Genomic DNA, 13,143 nt, shown 5'->3' with positions numbered 1-13,143 from the left:
TATATTTTAAAATATTTTTACAATAATAAAAGTTAGAGTAGAACATTTGATAAATAAGTTTCAATTGATGCACGTTTTTGTAAGTATGTGATAGATTATCTTGAAATTTTTTTGCTGTTACAACTTCTCTAATTTTTTCAACCCCAATACCAACAAGCAGATATAGGGGTGTATATCTAGCCTGGCCCAGCCCATGGGCCTCGTAGGCTCTTGTCAAAATTTGGGCTTGGCTGAGTCGGCCTACGGGCCAAAACATTAGGCCCAAGCCCAGGGTATTCGAGCTTTGGACGGACCAGAGGGCTGACTCGGTGGGCCTGAGCCTGGCCTCGGGCTTGGGCGGGTCTAACCATTTTTTTTTGTTTTTTTTAAATTTTTTTCAACAAAAATTTATTATTTTCCACTAAAAAAGACATTAGGCCTTGGGTGGGCCGGACCTCGGGGTTGATCCTTGAGTGGGTCTTAAGCGAGCCAATGGGCTGGGCCGCGGGGCAGGCCTCGGGTTGAGCCTTGAGTGGGTCTTAAGCGAGCCGATGGGCTGAGCCATGGGCGGGGCTTAAAAAATGATGGTCCAGGCCCAAGCCTAGGCCTAGAGCTCGTACCTGGGCTGGGCCCACTCCGGGCAGTGGGCGGGTTTCGTGCCACCCACAAGCCACATGCCACATGCCATTTTTACACTCCTAGATAGATACATAAACAAAGACAGAAACAAGAGATTACAAACTTGACCTTGTTTTGCCCATCCGTTGCCATTTCTATTTCCAGGGAAACATGTAACCAAAAAAAATGGGAATTATATTGAAATTTTATCAGTGAAAAATATTTACAAAAAAAAAAAAAAAAATTATTAGGTTAAACTATTAATAGATCTTAATAGTTGGATTAAATCTCATCAAGTCTTATTGAAAATAAGTGCTAGTAAAATTATCGTTAAAAATAATTTTTTGTGACGATTTTGTACATATGTCGCTAAAAATTAATAATTAGTAATTTTTTTTGCCATGATTTTTATTAAATGCTGTTAAAACTTATAATTAGTAACGTTTTCTTGTGACGATTTTTTTAAACTGTCGTTAAAACTTATAATTAGTGACATTTTTTGTGACAAAAATTTTAAACTGCCTTTAAAAATTACAATTAGTGATATTTTTTTAATAATGTTTGATAACTTATTGGACAATAAGTTCATCTATTATGATCTATACATAAGTTTCCAAAGTGTTATAAATATTAATAATTAATATCATAAAATTTTTCAATAATATGTAATAATTTTTTAAAAACCACCTTTTGAACAATAATTTTCCCAATAAAAAAAAATAGGCACACGATTGTGATAGTTTGGGGGTGATCGCGAATTGGATTTTGTCGGGTGGCATCTCATTTACCATCTGTTTAAAATTAAGTGGGTTGAAAAAAATTAATTTGTATCCGTCCATCGATTTAGCGGATGAATATGATCAGTTTGGCAGTATGAATTTTACAAAATTTAGACATTTTTTTGAATTACAATTCATAACTTTTACAATTTCCAATAACTAATAATCTGAAAAAATATGTATTATTTATTTATAATAGACTATGGCGAATCTATTTTCACAAAACATATATGTTATTATTTTTATTCTATGTTGTTAGCAGTTTCTTTTGTTTTTTTTGAATTTCATCTACGTACAGATCGGGTTCATGTGGGTGGGTGATGATTGATCCACCATCCATACTGGATCTACGGATTTTGAAATATTTTATCCGTATTTGTTCATCGGAAGACATGCATTCGCCCAAAATCAGTAGGATTGGATCGGTTTGGTCGAGTTGGGTGGATATTAGGAGATGTTCGCGGTTCGGTTGAAGCTAGGAAACCTCTAATTCGCCATTCGTCTGCCAAATGGACGGATTAAAAAAAATCAATCCGCATCTGTTCTTCGAATTGATAGATGTGGATTGAGCGGATTGACAGATGGATGTGAATCAGTTTGGTAGTTTAAACTTTTACAAATTTTAAATATAATATAATAACTTGTCAACATTTTTTTTTTGATAACAATCTAATCTAATATAACTAAAAGATTATCAAGTAAATTGTCAAATACCAATAATAAATACATATAAGAAAATCATATATTATTAAAATTATTTCATTACTTTTTTTTATTATTTAAAAATTATTTAATTTGATTTTAAAGAAAAATGACAAAATTAAGTCTTATATTTTCTACACAAAAATACTAAATATCAACTCTTACTATTTGATAAAAGGATTTTCAAATTGAAAACACAACATAATATCCAAATTATTTTTTAATTGAAAACACAAATAGAATATCTAAACAAATTAAAAATACAAAGTTTTACAAATTATTAGAGATACACGCGATTTGGAGATTCGATTGTGGCCAAAAGAATTTCAAATCCACCATCCATCTAAAACTAAATGAATTGAAAAAAATCAATCCATAACCGTCTGCTCATCATCACGCATCCATCCAAAATAGAACGGGCCGCTGCGCACCTAGCGGATATATGATGACCCTAGTGATGCTACAGTAACCTGGCAGCAGTTAAAACTGGCATGGCAATAGCCACAAACTTATGCTGAATTCTACTGTATATATATAAGTACATGTCTACATGCATACAAGTTTACTGCTCCGATTTAGACGACGATCATGGGGAACTCATCGTCGAACTCGGCAACGCCGTCCCCAAGGTCTCCTCCTTTCTCTCTCCTCTTTCTCTCTCCAAAAACTTCCTCTTCGATCTCGAATCTTGACCTAGAAAACAATCAATTCTTCATATATGTGTATATGCATCAATCAATGCGTGTGTTGTTTTTGTATTCTTTGATTTGAACTGTACTGCTAATTGAATTTCTGATTCGATCTTAGAAATCACACTCAATTGCTTAATTATGATTTTTTCTAGTTTTTGTGAGCTTTGGTTACTTGATTTCATTGTAGCATACTTGCAAATTTTGTACATAATTTCTTTGATGGAAGTGTACTGCTAATTGAATTTCTCATTCAATCTTAAAAATCAATGTATGGTTTGGAGTGTTTAAAAAAAAAAAAAGTTTTATGAGTTTTCAATTTGTATTTTTATATTTTTAGTGATTTTTTAAAATATTTAATTATTATTTTTACTGTTTAGATCTACTTGATATATTTAAAAAAATATAAAATTTATATAAAAATCTTTAACAAATTTATTGAATATAACAAAATATGAAAATGTATCAAATTTTTATATTTTTTGTGATTGATAAATTTTTTGAAGTTTTTTTTTTCCTATAAATACTATAGGTGCATTAAAAAAAGTTACAACTTGTGCTTGCAAACTGGACAAAGCCCGAAACTTGCCCAGTTTCTACTCTTTGGTCGTCAAGCTTCCACGCAACACATATGGTATTATTCGAACTCAACTCATGTTCAACTCGTTAAAACTTGTTTGAATCAACTCGTTATATAAACAAATTAAGTTCATTTGATCCATATCATTGTTTGCTTCAAATGATGTGCCCATCTTCTCAGCTCAATCGTGTGTGTTGGAGAGAGAGAGAGAGAGAGAGAGAGAGGAGAGAGTCAAAACTCAGCAAAGAGTGAATAATACATGCATTGAAGATTTAGACCAGGCCGATGGGTTTCTAGCCTGGCAGCATCTTCCCGCCTCTCACGTATGAGAGGTCGGGAATTCGATTCTTGCCAGAGGTGAGATTGGGTGGCAGTGCACCTTTAGCTTATGTTTGTTTGTACGACTTGCAACTGCTGCCTAGTGTCTCTTTCCCCTCATCTTTAAGAGTAGGCTAGATATATAACCTGTATTTCGAATCCTCAGTCAATCTCAAAATCAATAATTTAGAAGCCAAATTACTTGAAAATTTCTATATAGAAGCTAATTCATTAGTTTATGACAACACCACCAGTGGGCACCGGCAGAAAAACTGTGTTCCATAGGTTGTCAAACTTATTGCAAGAAACAACAAGAAGGGGTAAGAAAATCAGAACTTCTTGATGAACTCAAGAATGTGTTTGTTGATCTCCTCCGGCTTTTCTTGGTTGAGAAAATGTGCTACACCTTCCATGACAACAACTTCCTCCAATAGCGGCACATCTTTCTTGAATTTGCCATTATGTATTTATTCCTTTGCGCCCGGGATGTTATAGACCAAGTCCAAGTCACCCACAACAAACTTCACAGGCACTTTCACTTGGGACCCTGTCCAGGGTGCTGTGAGTTCCCAGTTTCTGTAATGTAGAGGGGAAAAAAGGGGGGGGGGGGAATTGGTAAATCAATCACATGAATTGAACCTAGAAATAAAATCAAGGCTAACAGTCCATTTGTTTCAGTAGAGAATATTTTCTAGAATAAAGTTTTGGAGAACGTTTTCAAACTAATGTGCTAGTGCTTGTATTAGTGGTGGGGTGGTGGAGGAGCAAGTGGTGGTCGTGATGGTATTGGTGGAGTGGTGGTGGCGGTGGCATTGGTAAGACTTGGTCCAAAAAATGTTTTTTTATCTTTTCTATGTTTTCTATTGAATATGGAAATGTTTTCCATTGACTTTCATTTTCCATTGTACCAAATGCTAGAAAATAGGTAAAATATTTTTCAAAAAATTTTTTTTCATCGAAACAAACGGAGCAGAAGATTGACATAATTTATGGTAGGCCTAATTTAAAACCAATCGATCCCCAACTCATAAACTAATTGCACATGCAAAATTTTAGATGTCATTGCATAGCTACACCCTTGGATTAAAAGTTTGGAAGGTAACTTACTGATGTATAACTCGGTAGTAATTAATTCCTCTGGTGAATCCATTCTTCTCAAATTTGCTAGCATAGTAATCGACATCTTCTTCCGACAACCAAGAAGGCAAGATAACTTGAGTATCAGGTGAATTGCCATCCCCAAATCCTTTACCTTTAGGGAAAAGAATTGGAGCAGGATCGCTGTATGTTAGGAATTTCTTGACCACCCTTCTAACACCAATCTGGGCAAACTCAGCTTCAATTTCCCCAGGTACCTACAACATAATTTAATTTAGCCAAGACCTTGTGTGTGTGTGTGTGTGTGTGCGCGCGCGCATGCGCGTATACTCAGATAGAGGAGAGAGGGGAGATAAGTTGAAACACATCGGGTATGGATTCAAGGGGTGAAACTCATTTGGCCAAATAATCCGATTTGATGGATGGGGCTATTTAAGAAGTAGTTGGGTTGAAATAGAAAAACTGAACCCAATCCGAACTGAACGTCATCTTTCTGTTTGGTTTGGATTTGATCAAGTAAGTCGTTTTTCAATTTGGCTTGGTAGGGTTCTTTCACTTGCTTGGTTTGGTTGGATGCCAGGTTGAAAAACTTGGAACACAATTTGGTTGCAAATTGAATCGACCTCAACTGCATACAACCCTCCCATGATCACATGAATTGTTGCTATCTACATCAATTCAATTATGTCAATGCAACATAGTCAAATAACCCAAAGCAAAAACAAATAAATAGATAGATAGATGGTGTTAAATTTATCGAAGTTAATTCCACCAAATTCCTAAACAAATTGTCTAAATTTTGACCACAATAAATAATTGTACTAATAGTGATGTATACAAATAGAGCTAAACTTAAATTTTACATGAACTTGACATGGGATCTAATGCGAATCCAAGTTTCATCAATTCTTATATTCAACAATCAACCATTGAAAATATGGTTCTAATATAATAATGGATAAAACTATACACAAATCAAAGAGTACAGATCATCCAATTAACCATTGAAAACATAAACTATGCACCAACCAAAGAGTACAGATCAAATGAACAAGGCTTCACACATATAGACGCTATTTGTGTGTGGAAGTAATCAATCCCACAGTGTTAAGTTTTATTATTGGCAATCCCGTTTGACAAGAATTTCTTTAAGAAGTTGATTTTCTTCCAAAACTAGGATTACTTTTGAATTTCTATAAGTAATTGAATTTCTTCCAAAACTAGGATTACTTTTGAATTTTCTATAAATAGTTGGTTTTCTCCCAAAACTATTGAATTCCTCCAGATCTTCATTTTGGTTCTTAAGGTTTATATCTGGGGATACTTTGTGAGTTTTCTTTGATGTTTTGATTGAGTATTCAACTCATGTTTTAAAGAGTATACATCAAAGGTTTTGTGTGTTCTACAAAAGAGAGAGTTGTTCTTCGGTGGATTCTGAAGAATTCGAGCCTGAAGCTTTGGTGGATTCTGGGGTGGCTCATCGTAAAGACAATTCCGAGGTGAAGACGGGTTGGAAGAGACACATAGAGGTTGGTTCAATTAGGCGTGGATTCGCTAGGTAATTGAGAGTATACCTGTGTAATTCCTTTAAATCTTCTTAGTGGATTGTTTTGTGGCTGTTGCTCGTGATTTTTTAATCATAGTTGGAGGTGTCCAATTGTGATTTTTTCCACGTTAAAATCGTTGTGTTGATTTGTCTTGATTGTTTGATTGGGATTGTTATATACTGCTTAAAATTGTTACATAATCACAAATCAAGATCTAGGGGATTTCTCGATTTTTCAATTGGTATCAGAGCAGGTCGTTCTACTTTTAAAAAAAAAAAAAAAATTCTTTTAGAACGAGATCTTGTTTGATTTGTGATAATGGATACAATTCGTGAAGGAAATTCTATGGTTCGACCACCCCTACTTGACGGATCCAATTATTCTTTTTGGAAAGCTCGGATGAAATCTTTCTTAAAATCTATTGATGAAAAAGTTTGGCAATCTGTCATGAATGGGTGGACTGAACCAACAATTACTGTTGATGGAGTAACTCTCCCCAAACCAATTGATAAGTGGGACACAATTGATTACCAATATAGTAGCTGAAATAGTAAAGCTATCAATTTTCTCTTTTGCGCTGTCACACCTGAAGAGTTTAGTCGTATTTGTAATTGTGAAGTTGCAAAAGAGGCTTGGGATATCTTACAAACTGTTCATGAGGGCACTCCTTCTGTGAAACGTTCAAAACTTCAAAGGCTCACATCTAGTTTTAAAAACCTTTCAATGAAAGATAGTGAGACCTTTGATGAATTTTATGCGAAGTTGAGTGACATTGTAAATTCCAGTTTCAATTTAGGTGAAAAAATACCAGAATCCAAAGTTGTGGGAAAAATTTTGAGATCCTTGCCCGATCGGTTCCAACCAAAAGTTACGGCTATTGAGGAGGCTCAAGATGTTGACAACCTCAAGCTAGATCAGTTGGTTGGAAATCTCCAAACTTATGAGGCACATAGGAATTTCAAAAAGAAACAAAAAGATATTGCTTTTAGTAGTGCTCATAGAGTTGGAGAGGATTCTGATGAGGATTGTGGGATAGATTCCAAGATTACAGCTGCTTTTGTTAAACAATTTAAAAAATCTTTTTAAAAAAAGAATCTTAATTTTTTGGAATCTACTCATACTTATAAATGTAAAGGTAAAGATAAACTCAAAATTAATTCTATTGCCAAGAAGGAGAAATGAAAGATACAAAGGATCTCTGAAAGAGTCCAATGCTATGAATGTGAAGGATTTGGCCACTTTGCTTCAGAATGCCCCACTCGTTTGAGGAAAAAGAAAGCCCTCGCTATCACTTGGGATGATGAATCAGAATCTGATGAAGATGAAAGTGACAACGAAGACCAAGGCGAAGAGGGACATAAACAATTCCTTACTTTCATGGCGGTTTCCGAAGCTGAAGGACAAACAGATTCTCCAAAGAGGTCAGTTGAGAATATCACTGATGATGAATCCTCGGAGAGTGATCATGAAGAGCTTGAGCAAGCTTATGAAAAGTTGTATAAGGAGTCTCTTAACTTATTCAAATTGAATGACAAACTCACAAAGAAACTCAAAGCATGTGAAAGTGAGAATGTCAAACTTAAGGAGGAGATTTCCGAGGCCAGGATTAATGCCATCAAGGTAGCTGATGACCGACAAGTTTTTTGGGCAAAACTGTTGACTTGTGAGATAGAAAGGAATGAGCTACTGCAAACCCATGCCATGTATGAAGAAAAGATTGAATCTCTCGAGATGTCACAAGTTGCTTTGGAAGAACTAATGACCAAGAAAGAGGAAGGGCTCAAGTGTGCCATGGTTACCATTGGTCTTTGGAACAAAGGATCAAAGACTTTGGACAATATCATTGGGTCTCAACAAATCTGTTCTGACAAGAGTGGCATTGGCTTTGGTGGTAAGAAAGAGCAAAAACAGAGTGTTTCAACATCTCATGATACAAGAACTCAAGGAAAGGGAGAACAAAAAATTCAACATAAGGATGGACTTCTTAAACTTCCTAGAATTGGTAAGGTAAAAGAAAAGAAGGTATACCTTGTTTTTATTTGTCATCATTGTGGTATGAATGGTCATATTCGCCCTTATTGTTATAAGTTGTATGGGAAAGTGTATTTGCCTAGACCTAGGAATAGGAAGTTGGAAACCAAGTCGAGACGGGTTCCTATTGCAGGGGAAAGGAACCACAACGTCAAGACACCACCCAAGAATCGCAATACTCACAACTTTGTTCGTACTAAAGCGGTTTGGGTGAGAAAACTTGACTTGTGTTAATTTGTTTATTTGTTTTAGCTTTTGGGTTTTTGTGTGTTGTTTTTAATAATAAAAAAAAAAAAAATCCCAAAAAGATTTTCTTAGTATGGTTTTGCAAGCTTGAAATTTTTGAGTGGTCCTTGGTGCATATTAGATTTGATGAGAATATCCATTACATGTTAATATATGTGTGCTTTCTGTGGTCATTACTCGTTTTGGAGTGTGTATGTTTTTTTGATTAGTATGTCTCATTCTGTACACACTCTTAGATTAGCAAATTTTGGAGTCTTCCGCCTTAGTGATTATATTTTTATGGACTTCTGGCATTGTATCTTTTGCTTTTCTAGAGGAATTGACCTATACTAGCATATCATGGGTGATGTTGAGTCTCTTAACCACCTACCATCTTTTTGCATCTCCAGGGCTTTCCCCTTAATTCTTTGCAGTCTAGCTATGAGGAAAAGGCTACCTCAGAGTCACCAACCAGGCCATCCTTATTATATCCATGCTTCTTTGGTTCGGTTTCCATACTCTTGAGCGTGTTAGCCACCAATGATTGTGCAAAAGAAAAAGAAAAAGAAAAAGAAAGAGAAGAAGACAAAATATGCAAAAGAAAGGAAAAAAATGTGCAAAAGAAAGAAAGAAAAAAAGAAAAAGAAAAGATTCATTGATTGAGGGGGAGCCTCCGCCTTTACTCACCAAATACCCCCTTCATTCCTAGTGGTTTGACTTTCCTTTGTCGTGCTTAAGATTCTCTTGTCGGAGGTCCAACTTTCAGATAACTACTAGGATTGAATCTAGTGTTTGTCGAACTCCAAGAGTCACACACACACTTTTATCATGGGATCTATGCTTTTCACATAATGCATCACTTTCTTGCTTGAGGAATCTTATACAGATTGTGCACATTGTGTTTACTAGTAATTGTGCTTCTTGGATAGTCTTGTGTGTTTTAAGGTACTAATCTGAAATTTCTAGATTGCTCCACCATATTATTTTTGTCGTTTTCTTCTTGTTCATTGTTTTCAGTGTTTGTGGTTACTTTTAGTGAGGGGGAGTTTGGTTCATCTTGACTTGGGTTGGTTTATGATCTTGCTTTTGTTGTTTGAGAGTTGTTTTTCATGAGTCTTAGTTTTCATCTATTCATGTTTTCCATCTCATGTTTCAAGATAATCTTGTCCTATGTTTATTGTTTTTTCTTATACTCTTGTGGGACTAATAGTTGTTTTGGAGATTGTGGCACTAATAGTTGTTTTGCAGATCATGACCTTGAAAAAGAAGTTGGTTTTTGTTGGCTGTAATGGGTTGGGGTGTTTAGGATTTTATTTGTTAGATGTGTTTTGTCACGGTATTGCCAAAGGGGGAGATTGTTAGGTTTTATTATTGGCAATCCCGTTTGACAAGGATTTCTTTAAGAAGTTGATTTTCTTCCAAAACTAGGATTACTTTTGAATTTCTATAAGTAATTGGATTTCTTCCAAAACTAGGATTACTTTTGAATTTTCTATAAATAGTTGGTTTTCTCCCAAAACTATTGAATTCCTCCAGATCTTCATTTTGGTTCTTAAGGTTTATATCTGGGGATACTTTGTGAGTTTTCTTTGATGTTTTGATTGAGTATTCAACTCATGTTTTAAAGAGTATACATCAAAGGTTTTGTGTGTTCTACAAAAGAGAGAGTTGTTCTTCGGTGGATTCTGAAGAATTCGAGCCTGAAGCTTTGGTGGATTCTGGGGTGGCTCATCGTAAAGACAATTCCGAGGTGAAGACGGGTTGGAAGAGACACATAGAGGTTGGTTCAATTAGGCGTGGATTCGCTAGGTAATTGAGAGTATACCTGTGTAATTCCTTTAAATCTTCTTAGTGGATTGTTTTGTGGCTGTTGCCCGTGGTTTTTTAATCACAGTTGGAGGTGTCCAATTATGATTTTTTCCACGTTAAAATCGTTGTGTTGATTTGTCTTGATTGTTTGATTGAGATTGTTATATACTGCTTAAAATTGTTACATAATCACAAATCAAGATCTAGGGAATTTCTAGATTTTTCGCACAGAAAAAAAAAAGCAGACAAAAGATTTTATGAACCAAATTAATGAACATGGATTCAAAACTTAAAATGAAAAGACAAGAAAACCTGAAATCTGTAAATGTAGTGGTCATCGCCATACAATCCTCGAAAGATATCTACAAAGTTCATTGCAGGGCTTCTGGGAAGGAAATGAACACTCAAATTCACCATAGCCTTCACTCTATCAGGTCTGAACAGACACAAGTACCCGGCTATGGCCCTGTTTGGTAGAACTGTGTAAAAGTGCTTACAGCTTATGCCTAAACAGCTTATAGCTTATAACTTTCAGCTTAAGCTGATTTCCAGCTTATTCTTAAAGCATCTCCTGCCCCACTCAAAGAATAAGCTGTTTTCTGACTTCCACAAAGCTATAAGCTATAAGCTATAAGCTAAACCAAACACATCAAAATAGCTTAAATTAAGCTGAAAGCTGAAATAAGCTGAAATTAAGCTGTACCAAACAGGGCCTATGTATGCTCCCCAGTCATGCCCAACCACAAACACCTTGTCTTCATCGGGTGCGATTTTGTCAAGGAGCGCCATGATGTCTCCAAGCACATGAAGGATGGTGAATTTAGTGAAGTCATTGACAGGAGGCCCCGTTGTGTCACCGTAGCCAGGGAGATCTGGGGCCACAGCTCGGTACCCTTGAGCTGCCATGTAGAGGATTTGGTGGCGCCAAGAGTACCAGAGCTCGGGGAAGCCGTGGAGGAATAGGACCATTGGGCCTTCGCCTTTTTCTGCTATGTGCATGTTTATGCCATTGACACTAATCATCTTATGCTCTATCCCCTCCATCTCTAACAGAGTGTTTGTGGTATTTCTCAGTGTGTTACCTTGAGATGTTTATAGCAGTCTAGAGATTGTTTCTCAGGAAAGGGACAAAGTAAAAGCTGTGAATTAAAAAACAAAATGAAATGATTAGCCGGCCATAGCAATATAAAAAATATACAGGACATTAGGAAAGTTAAAGTTAAAGAAAGAAAGAGCATCACCACCCAATGCCATATGAAGATGCCAAAAATATTTCTTAACCAAACCATATGCATTTTTGGATAAAATTTTGCTGCTGTAATGGCTGATGGGAAAGAGAAGAGAGAGTGGGTTGTGGTGAAACTCAATGAATTATAATGATATTGATTTAAATGGAATACAATACAACATATAATTCAATATAAAGAAACTCTCAAAATAGGAGAGAGAGCCCTAATAAATATACGGAGAATAAGATCCACTTAGATAGAGAATTTGAACTATTGACCTTCTAACAAGAGTTAGAAGTTTTGACCAATCGGGCTAGCCCTGTTGGTTAGAGAGCCACTTTTAGTGTAGCAAAATTGGAAGAGACATTTATAGTATATAGATATAGATAGATATATTTTCTTGAGATTTTTTCAATGTTTTTTTTTTTTTTTTTGGAAAACTGCAAATCAGTGGTATTTTCAAAAAAATATTTACAAATTTATAAAAATGTTTGTAACTTTAGTTATTAAAGTTGATAACGTTTACCACTGATTTGTAATTTTTTTTTGAAAACATGCCCTAAAATGCAATTTTTTTTTTTTTTGGTGCTGATCTTCAAATGAGATGCATAACGGTTGGCCAAGAATTTAGCCTTGTCTTCTTCTTCTTAGTTTATAATTGTTTGAAGGTTATTTACACGAAAATTTTCTAAATTATTAAGAAGTATCACTTGAACTCTTTAAATTATTGAGAAATATCACTTTACCTCCTAAACTATAAAAGTATAAAATGAACTCCCTAAATTGTAAAAATGTACAAATTGGACCACCTACCGGAAGAGGCCAAAATGAAACACGCTAATAGTTTAAAGGGTTCATTTGTAACCTATTATAGTTTAGGGAACAAAGTAATATTTTTCAATTGTTTATGAGGTCCATTTGTACGCTTTTATAATTTAGGATGTCAAAGTGATATTTTTCAATTGTTTAGGAGGTCTTCATGTAAATAACCCGATAAATTTAGCACTTGTAGGCATAATAAAATCTTAGGTAAATTACATTTACATCTCTTGAGGTTTGAGTTTAATACATATCACCCCTGATATTTGAAAAATTACACTGACCCCCTATCATTGTAATTATTTAGACAGAATTAACATTAGTATCAAAAAGACATTGAATTCATACATTTTCTCTTTTCTTACTTTGCTCTACTTCTTCTGTTTGTTTTTTTTTTTTTTTTTTTTTCTTCCTTTACTTTGCTTTACTCTTTTTTTTTTTTTTTTTTTTTTTAAATGTAATTTTATATGTTTTTCTACCAGGAGTTGTTATCTTTTATATAAGCAGGGGTTTGTGAAATGAGACTATTAACCACATAAGTGAGAATGTAATTTCTATAACGTTAGGGAGTGGAATGTAATCGGACCAAATCTTAGAGGGTGTCAGTGTAATTTATCCTAAAATTTTGAATCTCTCTTACAAATCTCATTTCCATTTTAGCCCAAATACGTTAATTAATATTACATCTTAATTTCTCAAACCCCCTCAAAATAAATTTGA

At 34.9% G+C, this 13,143-nt stretch overlaps 1 pseudogene across 1 annotated transcript; it reads right to left on the bottom strand.

Annotated features, from left to right (window-relative positions):
* Nucleotides 1–3,863: 3,863 nt before the first annotated feature.
* LOC114323479 (epoxide hydrolase 2-like) lies at nucleotides 3,864–11,464 on the bottom strand (annotated as a pseudogene). Its single transcript, XR_014334932.1, has 4 exons — nucleotides 11,089–11,464; nucleotides 10,688–10,833; nucleotides 4,773–5,020; nucleotides 3,864–4,241 (listed from the first exon to the last, which is right to left on the bottom strand). The product of XR_014334932.1 is annotated as an epoxide hydrolase 2-like (transcript).
* Nucleotides 11,465–13,143: the final 1,679 nt, after the last annotated feature.

Source organism: Camellia sinensis, chromosome 7 (assembly GCF_055761805.1).
Source record: "Camellia sinensis isolate YWXY chromosome 7, ASM5576180v1, whole genome shotgun sequence".
Lineage (NCBI taxonomy): Eukaryota > Viridiplantae > Streptophyta > Magnoliopsida > Ericales > Theaceae > Camellia > Camellia sinensis.
The sequence above is the reverse complement of the archived record's forward strand: the minus strand, read 5'-3'. Positions and strand labels throughout refer to the sequence as shown.